Genomic DNA, 17,217 nt, shown 5'->3' with positions numbered 1-17,217 from the left:
TAAAATCCTATGGAAGAAAATTTTTGACAAAAGTTTTTGAAGCAAAAAAGCATGTTGAATTGAATTTGGAATTCATTTTCCAGATTCCCTTACACAAATTCAGTGGTACAAATTCAGCAGAAAATTCCAAGTAGGTATAACTGCAGACCGGAGATCTCCAAAATGGGGCGTGTGAATTCCAAAAGTGGGCAGAAACTCCAAAATGGGGTGGGGTCTCTTCGCACAAAGACTTTCACCATTGCCTCTGGCTTCGGCCAGTTGTTATTGACTCACATTTCAAAATAAAAAAAAGCTGTCACAGCCCAGTGCTGAGGAAATATTTTACTGTATTGCTTTGTTTTAGCCAACAGGGGCGTCCCGGTCGGGATGGGTACCGAGAACCGGTATTTTTTTGGACCGGTACGTAATTGGGTCAATACTGGAGTACCGATAAGCTTCATGACAAACAATACTGTTATCGATAATCAATGTTAATGACGAATTAGAAGCTGTTGCTTGTCATTTCCCTTCACTGAATTAAGTGGCCGACGTTTGCTCGACACAAGTGTGATATCCATGCGCATGTGCACTGTGTGTGCGTGCAATCAGTCATCGCGGCAAGATTGAAACATTCGAACGTGTGGGCTCTTGTTACAAAAATAAGTGACACCATTGTCAGATATACATACAATACTACATACACTACATACAATATATGTAGTGTAGTAGTAGTATAATAATGAACAAAGGAGGCAACACAAATAATATAATGAAACATTTACTAACAAAACACAACATCTACATCAAGCAATGCACTGTATTATGTCTCGCAGCTCTAGCTCCAACTGCAACTTGCGAGACACATTCACATCAAATGTAAATTCAGTGGTAGAATTACAATCATGAGACATTGCACTTATTTTCAATCACAAAAGTACATTATTTGCGTGTGCTTTAAGGCCTTGCCGGTGAAACGTTTTATTCGCTTGCTTTTCTAACACGTGCTTATTCAAAGCACATTGACCCCATGCGTCCATACACATTATATGCCAGTCAAACAGCACCTGATTACTTACAAGTAGTTTTATTAGTTATCATCTTATTGTGCTAATACTGTCAAAAACACACAAGGTTTACATATAAACACAGTTAATTATGTCTAAAGTGAAAGTTAACAGGTAAGAGATATGGGTGCGTGCATCTCATAGTGTTCCTGTAGCTCAATTGGTAGAGCACTGTGCTATCAAGCGCAAAGTGGGGGGTTCGAATCCCCGGGAACACATGATAAGTAAAAATTGATAGCCTGATTGTACTGTAAGTTGCTTTGGATAAAAGTATCTGCTAAATGCATTAATGTAATGTAAATGTAATCTCATAAAGGGACAGTACTAAACATACTGCCGCTTGTCATTAAAGGGATAGTTCACCAAGTAAAATTCTCTAATTATTTACTCAGTCATGTTGTACTAAACGTATTCAACGTATTCACACAAAAGAAGATATTTTGAAGAATGTGGGTAACCAAACAGTTGCTGGTACCCACTGACTTTGATAGTAGGAAAAAAAAAGAAAGTCACTGGGGAGCAGCAATTGTCAAGTTTCAGAAGAAGAAACTCATTCAGGTTTAAAACAACTTGAGAGTGATTAAATGATGATACAATTTTCATTTTTGGGCAAACTATTCCTTTAATGTTATAAAAATAAAACACAAAGAGAAAAATAACTCGCTGCTCTTGACTAAAGAACGTTAATACAGTTTCTAAAGGCCAGCAGTAATAAAATAACTTGAAATTTTCAACAACTTAATATCTTTTTGCACCGAATACTGTCGATAACTTGAAAACCGCAGTGTAGGAGCTGGTAGTGACACTGGGTGTTACTAAAAAGGTGCCATTGTCTGGTGAGATCTGGTTGGGGAGTTAGGGAACAGCCCGGCTCCGGGATCTCATATTGCATGATCTTATTAACTGCTTATCTCCTGAACTTTATTTACCACGCTATTCTGTGCAGTTCATTGCACTGGTTAAGGTTAGGGTCAGGTGCTCAGGTGTGGGGAAGGCTTAGGGGTTAGCATTTGTTGTAGCATAGTGTAGGAAAGCAACACTGTGATTGACACAACCAATAAAATCTTTAAAATCAGCTGTGGGGTGGAGTTTCCACTGAACCGGATTGGGATAAAAAACTTTGCGCTTGTCTAAAACACCATGCACTTGTCTGTCAATGGGAGGAAGCCACGCCTTATTTTGTAGTTCCCACCCCCATTTGGAGATCTCCGGGCTGCAGTTATACACTTCTTGAAAATTCTGCATGGAAATTATGCATCGGTGCCCTACCACTATTCCTGCAGCTCCCGGATGTGCAATTCCAAATTCTCTGCTGTATTTAAACAACTCAATTTGTGGAAGCGAATTTGGAACGTGAAATAAAATGGACCAAATTGTACAAATCATACATCGTATTTTTAAACCGATTAAATATTGGAAAGTTAATTCTGGAAGGTGATTATGAATTATTTAATTTTTAATTATGAAAATGTGTGTGAAATATTTTAAATTGAAATATTCACAGCCTGAATAAATAACTAGTCTATGTTAAATTTCCGGACCTAAGAATGCAAGCCCTGAAAATACAAGGCATCAAAATGCAAGCACTTTTAATTCAGTGCATTTTTTTTTCAGTTAGTGCAATTCAACCTGCTTTTTTTCTTTCAAAGACATTTGTTATTAGTTTTCTTCTATACAATCCTTTGCACATATTCCAATTGACATTTAGAAAGTTGGGAAATGGTTCAACACTAAGCTTATCTAAATTAATTATGAAATGTAAGAAATAATAATTATAATAATAATTTAAAAAAAGAAAACTATGGTTATGTTCTCAATTTTCTCTTTCTTTAATAAATACATTTCTGTCATGTATAGAAAGCATGTCAGTGCATAGTTACTGGATAATTTTGACATTGTGTTTCTCAATTTTGCCAAAGAAAATTTCCAAACAAAGAATGTGTCTCTCAGCAAGATAGTGTTGTTTCATCTTGAACTATACAGCTTTTTTGAATCGGGTAAACCAGTAATTCAGTGATCCATTCAAAATATTTATTTCACCAACAGTTTAATCTGCTTATGATTTCTTTGCTCTGTCTAGCATCTTAATTGAACTTTCTTGCAGGAACATTCCAGCACATCTTACTTGAAAAACAACTCCGTAATTATTTAACTGATAGAATGAGAACAGATGTGGATTCTGTTACACGATATGACTTTCTTATATTTGAGATGGCGACTGAGAATAATTACAGAAAGAGACAGAAAGGAAGGCCAATACAAGTTCTTAAATAGTAAACAAACAGTTTAAAACACAAGACTTACTTTCTTGAGTTTGGTATTAAAGGGTTAGTTCACCAAAGTTTTACTCATCCTCAAGGCATCCTAGGTGTATATGACTTTCTTCTTTCAGACAAATCCAATTGGAGTTACATTAAAAACTGTCCTTGCTCTTCCAAGCTTTATAATGGCACTGTGTGGGGGATTTATTCAACAGTCCAAAAGAATTCCAATAAATCGCATCCATCCATAATAAAAAAGAAGATTCTCACACAGCTCCCGAATAATAGAGGCCTAATAAAGAATAAAGGCGTCCTGTACCAAATCAATGCATTTTTGTAAGAAAAAAATCCATATTTAAAATGTTTTAAATGCTAGTCTCGCAAGTTTGTTTTCAGGAGCAAAGGAAGCAAGGTTTCCTTATTTTACCAAATGAAAAACAGTATCCTCTTAGCTTATATCGACATCATCTTTCCAAATCCTCATTTTGTGCTTCTAATTCATGACTGGCATTTTGTTTTGCGGTTTCTCCTCTGCAGTTCAGCTTTCATCACTATTAAATGCGTACATCAGTTAGTGAAAGTGAGAGAAAAGTGTTTATAACATGAAATATAAATATTTTTCTTATTTTTGGGTGAACTAACCCTTTTAATAATACACACCATGTACTTTTAATATGTACATCCTATTTGTACCCCGTTGGACCCCCTTATGCATTCAGAACTTCATTAATAGGCTGTGGTGTTTAAATAATGTTTCATTGGTAAGGGGCCTAAAGTGTACCAATAAAATATTCAACATGTTCAGAGATGCTCTTCTGTATACTTTGATTGTAGATAAATGGGGTATCACATTTCCATGTTGTGATGTTTTGGAATTTTCTATATAAAATGCATGATGAAGGAAAATCTTCCAAAATAGACTGACTGATGGAGTGGAGCCGATAGAGGTAAGGCCCAAGCTGGAAATTAGTAGAAAGAGAGCCAGGGTAATGAGTTACTGACAGGTACAAACAGGTACAAACGGAAATGGCTGAGGAACTGGCTGGTTTTAGGAGAGGGTGGCTGGGATGGAACAAACTGAGTGGAACCAGTAGAGACACAGGAGATATAGGAGATTGAGAATAGGACGGAACCAGCTGGCACAGGAAATGTGAGAAAATATCCTCATCCATATATTTAAATGCTTCAGAGGCACACCCTCAGTGGTGGGAACATGGATACGGCTTTCCTCCATGCCCTTGTACTCCACTACATTCCCACATGCCTGGACAAATTTTGTGAGGGTCAGGCAACGGGGACGATAATGGACTCAGTCGTGGGTTCTGTACCACTGGCTCCTGTGTCGTAGCGGACACGGGCTGTCCATTTGCGGTGGTCTCTAGCGTGATGGCAGGCTGGGTTCTGAGTCAGGAGTATCCGACCCCTCCCTGACTGCAAGTGTCGCTGTTGGACAGTGTTTTCTCTGCTTCCTGTTGGCCTGCTGGCCTTGCTGTAGCTGATCGTAGCTCCCTGTAACTGTTTTTTTTCTCTCTCTCTATAATATTTATCTTACTATCACTCTCTGTTTTTTTAAGTGATTAAATATAACTTAATTCACACCATATTTCTGATATTATCAATCAATCTTAGATTAATTTTGATCGTTCACTTTTATTTTATATCCGTGAGTGCAGTACACCTGCATTGCATTAGCACTCGTTAGCTTGTCATTAGCGTTTTCATTCGAACCTATCGCTGTTTTCTTTCTCCTCTCCTCTCTCTCGCTCCAGTTTTTCACAAGAATATTTCATCAGGCACGTTTAGTAGTGGCTTCTCCTGCTATTGTTATTTGCACCTCTTGCCACATGTACAGTTTATCTATCTCTGTCGCAGATGAGGGATTCACATGTGATAAATGCAGGGAAATAGTTAGGCTGACAGAGAAGATTTCAGAATTAGAGACATGCATCCAAACTTTAATTGAGGACAGTAAGAATGTTAGGGCTCCAGATACGGCTTTGGATTTGTCTAGCTCAGGGATTCCTGTACATTGTTCAGTTCCGGAAACAGAGCCCCATGCAGCAGGGCAACTGGGTGACAGTGAGGCAGCGTAGTTGTGGGTCAAAACACCGCTCTTCTGTTCCGATCAAAATATTAAACAGGTTCTCCCCACTCAGTGATGCACCCACTGAGAAACCTGATGAAAGTGCTCTAGTTATTGGTGATTCTATTGTATGGAACGTGAATATAGAGACACCAGCCACCATAGTCAAATGTTTACCGGGAGCCAGAGCGCCTGACATCTTGGCAAATTTAAAAGTGCTGGCTAATGCTAAACGTAAATACAGTAAGATCGTTATTCATGCCGGCGCTAATGATGATCGACTTCGCCAGTCGGAGATCACTAAAAATAACATTAAAGAGTTCTGTGAATTTGCAAGCATGATGTCAGACACTGTAATATGCTCTGGGCCCGTCCCTGCTTACCGTGGTGATAAGATGCATAGCAGATTGTCATCACTCAATGGCTGGATGTCTAAGTGGTGCCCACAGAATAACATAGGTTTCATAGACAATTGGACGAGCTTTTGAGGGCAGACCTGACCTGTTGAAAAGAGATGGTCTTCATCCCTCCTGGGGTGGCGCCACTCTTCTCTCTAGAAATATAGATAGTCTTAGTTTTTATACTGGACTAACTGGGGCCCAGGTCAGGAAGCAGACAGACTGGCTAAACCGACCGTCTGCTAGCTGCCTCATGTCACAGAGGTCAGTTAATTTTCAGCACATAGAGACTCTTCGTATAAAATCATATAGATTTTAAAATATTGCTTATTACTTATAAAGCCCTGAATGGTTTAGCACCTCAGTATTTGAATGAGCTCCTTTTACATTATAATCCTCTACGTCCGCTACGTTCTCAAAACTCAGGCAATTTGATAATACCTAGAATATCAAAATCAACTGCAGGCGGCAGATCCTTTTCCTATTTGGTGCCTAAACTCTGGAATAACCTACCTAACATTGTTTGGGAGGCAGACACACTCTTGCAGTTTAAATCTAGATTAAAGACCCATCTCTTTAACCTGGCTTACACATAACATACTAATATGCTTTTAATATGCAAATCCGTTAAAGGATTTTTAGGCTGCATTAATTAGGTAAACCGGAACCGGAAACAATTACCATAACATAATGTACTTGCTACATCATTAGAAGAATAGCATCTACGCTAATATTAGTCTGTTTCTCTCTTATTCCGAGGTCACCGTAGCCACCAGATCCAGTCTGTATCCAGATCAGAGGGTCACTGCAGTCACCCGGATCCAGTACGTATCCAGACCAGATGCTGGATCAGCACCTAGAAAGGACCTCTACATCCCTGAAAGACAGTGGAGACCAGGACAACTAGAGCCCCAGATACAGATCCCCTGTAAAGACCTTGTCTCAGAGGAGCACCAGGACAAGACCACAGGAAACAGATGATTCTTCTGCACAATCTGACTTTGCTGCAGCCTGGAATTGAACTGCTGGTTTCGTCTGGTCCGAGGAGAACTGGCCCCCCAACTGAGCCTGGTTTCTCCCAAGGTTTTTTTCTCCATTCTGTCACCGATGGAGTTTCGGTTTCTTGCCGCTGTCGCCTCTGGCTTGCTTAGTTGGGGTCACTTCATCTACAGTGATATCGTTGACTTGATTGCAAATAAATGCACAGACACTATTTAACTGAACAGAGATGACATAACTGAATCCAATGATGAACTGCCTTTAACTGTCATTTAGCATTATTGACACACTGTTTTCCTAATGAATGTTGTTCAGTTGCTTTGACGCAATGTATTTTGTTTAAAGCGCTATATAAACAGTGTTGGGGCTAGTTACTCAAAAAAGTAATATATTACATATTACAAATTACTCTCAAAAATAGTAATGCCTTAATTTACTTTATTACTCCCTGGAGAAAGTAACTAGTTATATTACTAGTTACATTTTTTTTCTTAATTACTCTATAATTGCCTGAGATGCATCAGATGGAGGGAGAACATACAAAGGAGGAGTGTTCTTTAGGGTCTTTATTACGCCAACAACAGACTGGCACTGTGGTTCCCAAACCTGTCCTGGAGTACCCCCAACACTGCACTTTTTTTTTTTCTCCCTAATCAAACACATCTGATTCAACTCATCAGCCCATTAACCCATGTGATAATGAGCTGATGAGTTGAATCAGGTGTGATTGATTAGGGAGACAAAAAAAAACGTGCAATGTTGGGGGTACTCCAGGACAGGTTTGGGAACCACTCTAGCACAAATAACTACAAAGAACTGTACTTGTGCAATCAAGTACAAACAAGTATTAACTTCCTCAATATTTAACAAACACCGTCTGGTGCAAACAATCAATAAATTTGATTGTCAATTTATAACAAGTCCAAACATATATTAGCTTCCTCAATGTTTAACAAACACTGTCTAGTGCAAACAATCAATTTGATTGTCAATTTATGACAAGTACAAGAACATATTAACTTCCTCAATGTTTAACAAACACTGTCTAGTGCAAAAAATCTATTTGATTGTCGATTAACAAGTACAAACAAAAAAAATATATCCATAAATAAAAAAGACTGGCCTTTCCAGCACTGTGTAGAGGAGAGGTAAATTGTTAAAAAGCAAAACACAGTGCAGAGGAGAGGTAGGTTGTTGAAATGAGTTAAAGCAAATACAGAAGACTCAAAGTAAATAAAAGGAAAAATACAGTTGGCATTTACTGTAATGCATTTTTCTGGTGCAAAATATGAGCTTCTGAATGTGTCAGCTTATTTGTCAAAGTAGTGGTTATACCTCATAAGGAGGAGTCTTTCAAAGCGCTTGTCTCCTAACCTGTTCCTCCTTGGAGTGAGAACAAGGCTTCCCAGGCTGAATAGCCTCTCCACTGGAGCACTGGATGCTGGTGCTGTATTGTATTTTAAAGATAAGTTCTTAATTCTGGGGAAGTTGTCTAGGACCCCCATCTCTGACCCAGACTTCAGGTACTCCATCACCTCCCTGTCTGGGCCAAAAGATCCTGAATCCTGCTCTTCCTCAAACACAAAAAAGTCATCCTCACTACTGCTGGATGCTGGACTAATCTGTGGAGGCCTGACCTCATGCTCCTCATTGTGGGGGGCAGCCAGGGGTGAAGCACGACACTCTGTTATCAGCAGATTCTTTAGGGCCTCTCTCCTGGTCTCTTCCCTCAACCACCTCATCTTGAACTTCGGCAGAGTGACAGCAGCCAGGAGACCCTCCCTACTGTCCAAAACAGAAGCAAAGCGGGTTTTGATGGCCTGTAAGAAAGAGATTTCTAAAATTAGATATTTCTCTTAAAGAGGAAAAACATACCTTCCTGTGGAAGGAGTTGACATGTAAATGATGCAACAGGCATATTGACTATACCAGGTCTTCAGAAACACAGTACCAGTATACAATTCTTACTTTCTCTAAGAGCCTATTTCAGTGTGAAATTTAGAAGACTGTGATAATGGAAGCATCTGTGATAGTGGAGGGATGTGCAATTGTGCATATGACAGGCTTCTCTCATATCACACAAAGTTACAGTCAGTAAGCCTTAAATACACACTCACAGCCTACCTGCACTATGACATCAGGCAGATTTGCCATCATCTCGGAGAGGCCGGGACGCAATGCCAAGGTCTTTGACATCAGAGACTCCAGTGTCGGTAATAGATTGCCATAATAACAATCATTTTCCCCTGGAATGAATGAATATTAATCAATGAATGAATTACTTGTTTGATTCAAATGTTTAACATTCAAAAAAAGGAAAGGCAAGAAGCCACAGGTTTACATTAACCTATACTTTATCTCACCTTGTAAACGGTCCAAAGCTTTTGTAAGCGGTTTTGTGACTGTGCAGTACTCTACAAGGATTTTGTACTCTCGCTCGGAAAAGGCTCGTACACCTAACTGACTGCAGAGAGTTGTCAACTGTGGTCTGGATATCTCAGTTATTCATGCAACTGCATTGTGGAAAGAGTTCCATCTCGTCACTGTAGGCACCATGAGCTTTTTTTCCACAAAGGCTTTCCACTAGCTCTGCACCTACTGTAGACCGGCTGGCCTTAGTCCAGAGGGCAGAGCACTTTGCAGTGGCACTTCTGTAAATTGTTTTGTTTGTCACTGTCAACCATTTTTCAATATCAACAGTTGATATCAAATTAAGTATGTGCGAGGCACATCTTAAGTGAGGGGCTAGAGTAAAGTGTCCCGGGTCTTCTTGTTTCGTGGAGAGCACTTCTTGTACATCGGTAAATGACACTTCTTCATCCTCCCCTGATCCCTCGTCCTCTGAATCGGATGCTGCTGCTGCTGCTGCTGCTGCTGGCTTGGGCTAATACTCCCTGAATGTGAGAAGTGCAAGAAGAAGAAAAAATTATAATGTGTGGCCTATTCAATTCAAATGTAATTTTTGTTATAATTGTGATTTTATAATATTTAGATATGAATCCAACTGAATCCAACTTGTGAAAAGATATCTTTCAGGTATTCAAATAGCAAATAGCATATAGTGGAGCTCTATAGCCATTTAGTGGTTAAAGTGATTTTTTTTTTTTTTTTAAACTGCATTTTCCAAAAAATGGGCATAAAGGTTACATTAAACCATCTAAAATTATCCATGTTATCCCCATGAATGAAAGTTAGAAATCTGGGTCTTTAATAAAGTGAATTTTACATCAAATGCTGTTTTTTTTGTAAAAAGCTTATTTAAATAAATATGTATTTATTTATTTATAGAAATTTAAAAGATATCATAAATTCTCCAAAAACCGCGCAAATGTTGAGTAAAAACATCAACAAACAGAATAAAATTACATTTGTAAAAAAAAAAAAAAAAATCTGATCTTGTTACAAAATTAAATGTTATTGTCTGGGGTCTCTGGAGACCCCAAAAAACACGAGTGTAGACATAAATAAAGACCATCAGAGGGTTAATGCAATCAAATTAAACAATTCATTAACTTATACATTTGCAAATAAGTACAAGTAAGTAAACTATTATTCAACTGACCTGAAAGCCTTAACAAAATTCGATCCATTGTCTGTGACTGTTGCTGTGACCTTCTCTGACAGTCCATAAGATGAGTGAACCTGCTCAATTTCAGTGGCCACAATGTCATATGTGTGTCGTCCTTTGATTCTTTTGCAGGCAAGGGCTGCTTTTTCACGATGGAAGTTGCTTGGATCCATCCAATGGGCAGTCATGCCTATGTAGCTTTTGTTTTGACAAGTCCAGATGTCAGCGGTCGTTGAAACATACTCAATGCTCTCAAACATTTTCTTCAGCTCACTTTCCATCATGGCGTAACATTTATCTAGGTACATTGTGAAGGTTTTCCTTTTGGAAAACAACTGGTCTGTCCCTGCTATCGGTATTTTGCAGAGTATCTTTCTAAAAGACAGCGATTCGACGGTAGAAAGAGGTAACATTTCTTCTACTACGTACGAGGCAACAAGCTTTTTTATCTCGGATTTTGATGTTGGTAGTACTTTATGTTCAAATGAAAGTTTTTGCTGCTTGTGGGGCTGCTCGTTCATGTCACTCTGTCGCTTCGCAACGAGCTTGATGTGTCCGTGCTGTCGCTGCAGGTGCTTCTTCAAGTTGGAGGTAGAGTTACAAGCGGTGGAGAGCAGCTTTCTCCCCGGGCAGAGTGTGTACTTCACCGTCAAGTTATTTTCCTTCCGTTGAACATATTCAAAATAATTACTGAATCTCCACCCGTCGAAACTAGCTTTCTGTTGCTGGGAACCTTCCTCTGTAAAAGAGCTTGCCGTTATTGACTCTTCCATTTTCCCCCATCTGTCTTTGAGGGTGCCGCTCTGCTGCTGGCTGCCGGGTGTCGACCAATCGGTGATGGTAAATGATACCTCGTGCCAAACCCAGACCAATCACTGTTCCATTCACGCCCTCCTCCCCTTCCCTTCTGTTCTCTGTGTTGTGTGCCTTGTGTGTGATGAAGGTGCTACTGGCAAATGTAACGCAAGTAACTAGCTCGGAAAAACTGTAATAATATTACCATTTTCAGACGAGTAATGCCTTACACTACCAGTTACTGAAAAAAGTAATATTGTTACAAAGTAACGCGTTACACCCAACACTGTATATAAATAAAGGTTACTTGAATTGACTTGACTTGACTCTTTCACCTAGATATCACACTATAGAGACTGTGTCTGTTCTCCGAACTAGAAAATACAAAAAATGTCCAAACCAAGTTAAGATTAACAATTTAATTGAGGTTCAACAAATAAAAAACAGATGCAATACCGATAAACAAATGATAAAGCTTGGCTTATTGAATATCAGATCCCTTTCTACGAAAACACTTTTTGTAAACAATATGATCACTGATCATAATCTAGATGTGCTCTGTTTGACAGAAACCTGGCTAAAACCTGATGATTACATTATTATAAACGAGTCCACCCCCCAAGATTACTGTTATAAACATGAGCCGTGTCTAAAAGGCAAAGGGGGAGGTGTTGCTTCAATTTATGACAACGTTTTCAGGATTTCTCAGAGGGCGGGCTTCAAGTATAACTCGTTTGAAGTTATGGTGCTTCATATAACATTATCCAAAGAAACAAATGTTAATGATAAATCCCCTGTTATGTTTGTACTGGCTACTGTATACAGGCCACCAGGGCACCATACAGACTTTATTAAAGAGTTTGGTGATTTTACATCCGAGTAAGTTCTGGCTGCAGATAAAGTTTTAATAGTTGGTGATTTTAATATCCATTTTGATAATGAAAAAGATTTGGGATCAGCATTTATAGACATTCTGAACTCTATTGGGGTTAGACAAAACGTTTCAGGACCTACTCATTGTCGAAATCATACTCTAGATTTAATACTGTCACATGGAATTGATGTTGATAGTGTTGAAATTATGCAACCAAGTGATGATATCTCAGATCATTATTTAGTTTTGTGCAAACTTCATATAGCCAAAATTGTAAATTCTACTACTTGTTACAAGTATAGAAGAACCGTCACTTCTACCACAAAAGGTAGAATCAGGGTTATCTTCCTGATGTATCCGAATTCCTTAGCATATCCAAAACCTCAGAACAACTTGATGATGTAACAGAAACTATGGACTCTCTCTTTTCTAGCATTTTAAATACAGTTGCTCCTTTAAGCTTAAGGAAGGTTAAGGAAACCAGTATGACACCATGGTATAATGAGCATACTCACACCCTAAATAGAGCAGCCTGAAAAATGGAGTGCAGCTGGAGGAAAACAAAACTAGAAGTATATCTAATTGCTTGGCAGGAAAATAACCTATACTACAGAAAAGCATTAAAAACTGCTAGATCCGATTACTTTTCTTTTCTTTTAGAAGAAAACAAACATAACCCCTGGTATTTATTCAATAAAGTGGCTAAACTAACGAAAAATAAAGTCTCAACAAGTGTTGACATTTCCCAACATCACAGCAGTAATGACTTTATGAACTACTTTACTTCTAAAATCGATACTATTAGAGATAAAATTGTAACCATTCAGCCGTCAGCTACAGTATCGTATCAGACAGTGCACTATAGACACCCTGAGGAACAGTTCCACTCATTCTCTACCGTAGGAGAGGAAGAATTGTATAAACTTGTAAAAACATCTAAACCAACAAGATGTATGTTAGACCCTATTCCATCTAAGCTCCTAAAAGAGGTGCTTCCGGAAGTCATAGATCCTCTTCTGACTATTATTAATTCCTCATTGTCATTAGGATATGTCCCCAAACCTTTCAAACTGGCTGTTATTAAGCCTCTCATCAAAAAACCACAACTTGACCCCAAAGAACTAGTTAATTATAGACCAATCTCGAATCTCCCTTTTCTGTCCAAGATACTAGAAAAGGTGGTATCCTCACAATTATATTCCTTCTTAGAGAAAAATGGTATATGTGAGGATTTCCAGTCAGGATTTAGACCGTATCATAGTACTGAGACTGCTCTCCTTAGAGTTACAAATGACCTGCTCTTATCATCTGATCGTGGTTGTATCTCTATATTAGTTCTATTGGATTCTAGTGCTGCATTTGACACAATTGACCACAACATTCTTTTGCATAGACTTGAACACTTTGTTGGCATTAATGGAAGTGCATTAGCATGGTTTAAATCGTACTTATATGACCGCCATCAGTTCGTAGAAGTAAATGAAGATGTATTCAATCAATCACAAGTGCAGTATGGAGTACCTCAAGGTTCAGTACTATGGGCTCTACTCTTCACACTTTATATGTTACCCTTGGGAGATATCATCAGGAAACATGGTGTTAGCTTTCACTGTTATGCTGATGATACTCGGCTCTATATTTCTTCGCGGCCCGTTGAAACACACCAATTTGAAAAATTAATGGAATGCATAGTCGATATAAAAACCTGGATGACGAGTAATTTCTTATTGCTAAATTCTTAAAAAGCAGAGGTGTTAATTATAGGACCTAAAAACTCTGCATGTAATAACCTAGAACACTGTCTAAGACTTGATGGTTGCTCTGTCAATTCTTCGTCATCTGTTAGGAACCTAGGTGTGCTATTTGATCACAATCTTTCCTTAGAAAGCCACGTTTCTAGCATTTGTAAAAATGCATTTTTCCATCTCAAAAATATATCTAAATTATGGCCTATGCCCTCAATGTCAAATGCAGAAATGTTAATCCATGCATTTATTACCTCAAGGTTAGATTATTGTAATGCTTTATTGGGTGGTTGTTCTGCATGCTTAGTAAACAAACTACAGCTAGTCCAAAATGCAGCAGCAAGAGTTCTTACTAGAACCAGGAAGTATGACCATATTAGCCCGGTCCTGTCAACACTGCACTGCAGAGAGCTGCACGGGTCCGATTTTGTAAATCCGCACCCGCCCGTACCCACAGTGCTTAAAACCGCATCCGACCCGTTTTCCGACAGCAGCACTAATTAAAATCCGCACCCGACCCGACCCGACCCGGTTAAAATAGAACCGACACCCGACCCGCACCCGAAATCAAATCAGTTAAGCCAATCACATTAGACACACTTTTTTCAAATTTTATTGCCAGCTCATACAGAAGTTATTACACGGCCTTTGGCATTAACACAAGGGCAACCTCAGCCGAAGCTGTCAAAAAGCCGGTACATAAAGAACATGGCTAACGTTACCACAAAACTGAGTAACGCAATTTCGTCTAGCCTACATCTGACAATTTTGGGTGTAGGCCTATAGTAGGCTGTGTTATGCATCCTGATTGACTTCATGATTAGTTAAATCTGTTTTGCACATGCTTCGCCACAGAGTTAGCAATTTCACACAGTAGGCCTACTACAGGACAGCATCTGTCTGATTCACTTCATGTCTGTGGGCATTACGCACAGCTCAGTGTGGCCCAGGCACGGCGCCAGGATTCCAGTTTTGGATGGGCCAGACCAATTGTGGGTGGTCCTTAAATTAAAAACGTAAAAAATAAAAAATAAAAAAAAGATTATCCAATCACTGCTTAACCTAATATAAATATTGACTAATATAGCCTACTGTTATATTATCTGTGCGTAAACGTAATATAGATTTTAATAGCTTGATGCTCTTTAAATATTTTGTTGCATTGTTAAAAATTTCGGTGCATAGGACCTATCGGCAATAGCTATCCATGGTTCTGACCAAAGAAGAGCGCTATTGGAATCTCTGTTACGCATGAAACGCAACATACCTGGGCTGCGTTTCCCGATAACATTTCTCTTAACGTGATACGAAGACTCTTAAGGTATAACTTAACTAAAGGTATACTACCACTAAAGGTATATCATTGCTAGGCGTCTTCAGGGCTATCATCCACTCGCGAGGCGCTGGCGCCCTTCCTAGCAACGGCGCTGTTTTTGGTAAAACGTGATTTCATTAAGTTTTGTTTTATGGAAAACTCTTTTTAAAAGATATTAGTTTTTTTATAAATTTTATCTTAAATTTGATCAATGTTTTATCAATCAATTGCCCGTATTTAATAAATAAGAAGCAAATATATAGCAGACAATGTAATGACCCTAAAAAATATTTTGCTACCTAAAAGTTAAAGATTTTTTGTGTCACGCATGCATGCATGTCTATTTCCCTCATATTAAATATAAAACGCATGTGGACTGATATTTTTCCAATGTCTGGGCTCCTTTATTAATGGAGTATATAAACAGACGTTTCAATTGGTATTAAATGCATTTTCTGAGAATTTATATTTCACGTTTTGACTGCAAATGTCGAAATACGTGCTCTTTGGTCCATCAGTGCTTGAGTCACTGATCACATTAGAATAAAATATCTCATAATAAAATACAAAATTGACTGATTTATGAATGTATATGCATAGTTCTCATCAGTCGGAAATACAGATAAACGCTTTCATTTGTTGTATTTTTAATCCTGAAAGAAAACAGAACAACAAAAGAGCGAATCATACCACCGTCTGAGGTTGTGCTTCAAGTCAAACACTCCCATTTTTAAATCGTTCACAGCTGAGCATCACGAGAGGCGGATCTGTGCCAGAGCGTACATGTGAATGAGCTGCACAAAGTCATTTTCAGATGCAATAAAAAAAAAAACCCTGGATAGCCTAGATTAGGCCCATATTCACAAATGTGTTAGCTATGGAATGAAATATCTGATATTCCGATTGTCAAATATATGCAAGTGGAAGTGTATTGTTGTTTAAACACCTTTATAACGAATTGAACTACTGGTTTTGTCTGGTCAGAGGAAAACTGGCCCCCCAACTGAGCCTGGTTTCTCCCAAGGTTTTTTTCCCCATTCTGTCACAGATGGAGTTTCGGTTCCTTGCCGCTGTCGCCTCTGGCTTGCTTAGTTGGGGTCACTTCAGCGATATCGTTGACTTGATTGCAAATAAATGCACAGACACTATTTAACTGAACAGAGATGACATCACTGAATTCAATGATTAACTGCTTTTAACTATCATTTTGAATTATTGACACACTGTTTTCCTAATGAATGTTCTTCAGTTGCGTTGACACAATGTATTTTGTTTAAAGCGCTATATAAATAAAGGTGACTTGACTTGCCTTGATGTAACGAAGTTTGCACTGTGCGTCTGTTTGCTTCTAAATGTCCAATAATTTGCATGTCCTGCCACTCTTTTTCCGCAGCCAAAGAATCCAGCCATATGTTGTACATAATGTCTGGAGAAAGCTTCTGGCAACAGGACTGTCTACCATGCAGAGTTCTGTCACAGTTGGTAAACCGTGATCTCTGGGTTTTGCACTGGGTGGGTGAAGTCTGTGTGTTACGCGTCAGCACTGATTAGTTTGTGAGCGTCTCCGTTAATTGTCATCAGCAACAGCTGTCACTCATTACTCATCCCTATATATTGGCTTGTCTAGCGTCTTGTGTTCATGAGAGCGTTGTTTCATGTTTGTGACCTATGCTTTGCTTTCTTGTGTGTTTCTGCGTTGGATGTCCGTGTCTCCCCGGAACCCCGTCCACTCTACGCAACCCACCACCAAGCAACACCACTTACCTTCGGCTCGCTTCCCCGCAGTTCCTGTGTCACCCTCTCCTGCTGCCAACTCACCTCCGCCTTCCGGATTCGTCACTCATCACCACCATCTTGGACTGTGCATTCCTCCCAGCGTTATTTGTGTCTCAGTATTGTCTTGTATCATTGTCTTCATTAAATTACATTAATCTCGCACTTGCTTCCTGCCACTCCTTCACCCAGTCATTACAGAACGCTCTCACCCAAACATGGAAGCAGCGAGCACCAATTCACTGTCTAAATTCATTCATCACAGCGTCAACCGCATGGATCAGCAGCAGGAGAGCAGCGTGAACACCGGACGCGGGATCCAAGCGCTGGTGACACAGGTGTCCAAGTTCACCCAGCAGATTC

This window comes from Carassius carassius, chromosome 27 (assembly GCF_963082965.1).
Source record: "Carassius carassius chromosome 27, fCarCar2.1, whole genome shotgun sequence".
NCBI lineage: Eukaryota > Metazoa > Chordata > Actinopteri > Cypriniformes > Cyprinidae > Carassius > Carassius carassius.
The sequence above is the reverse complement of the archived record's forward strand: the minus strand, read 5'-3'. Positions refer to the sequence as shown.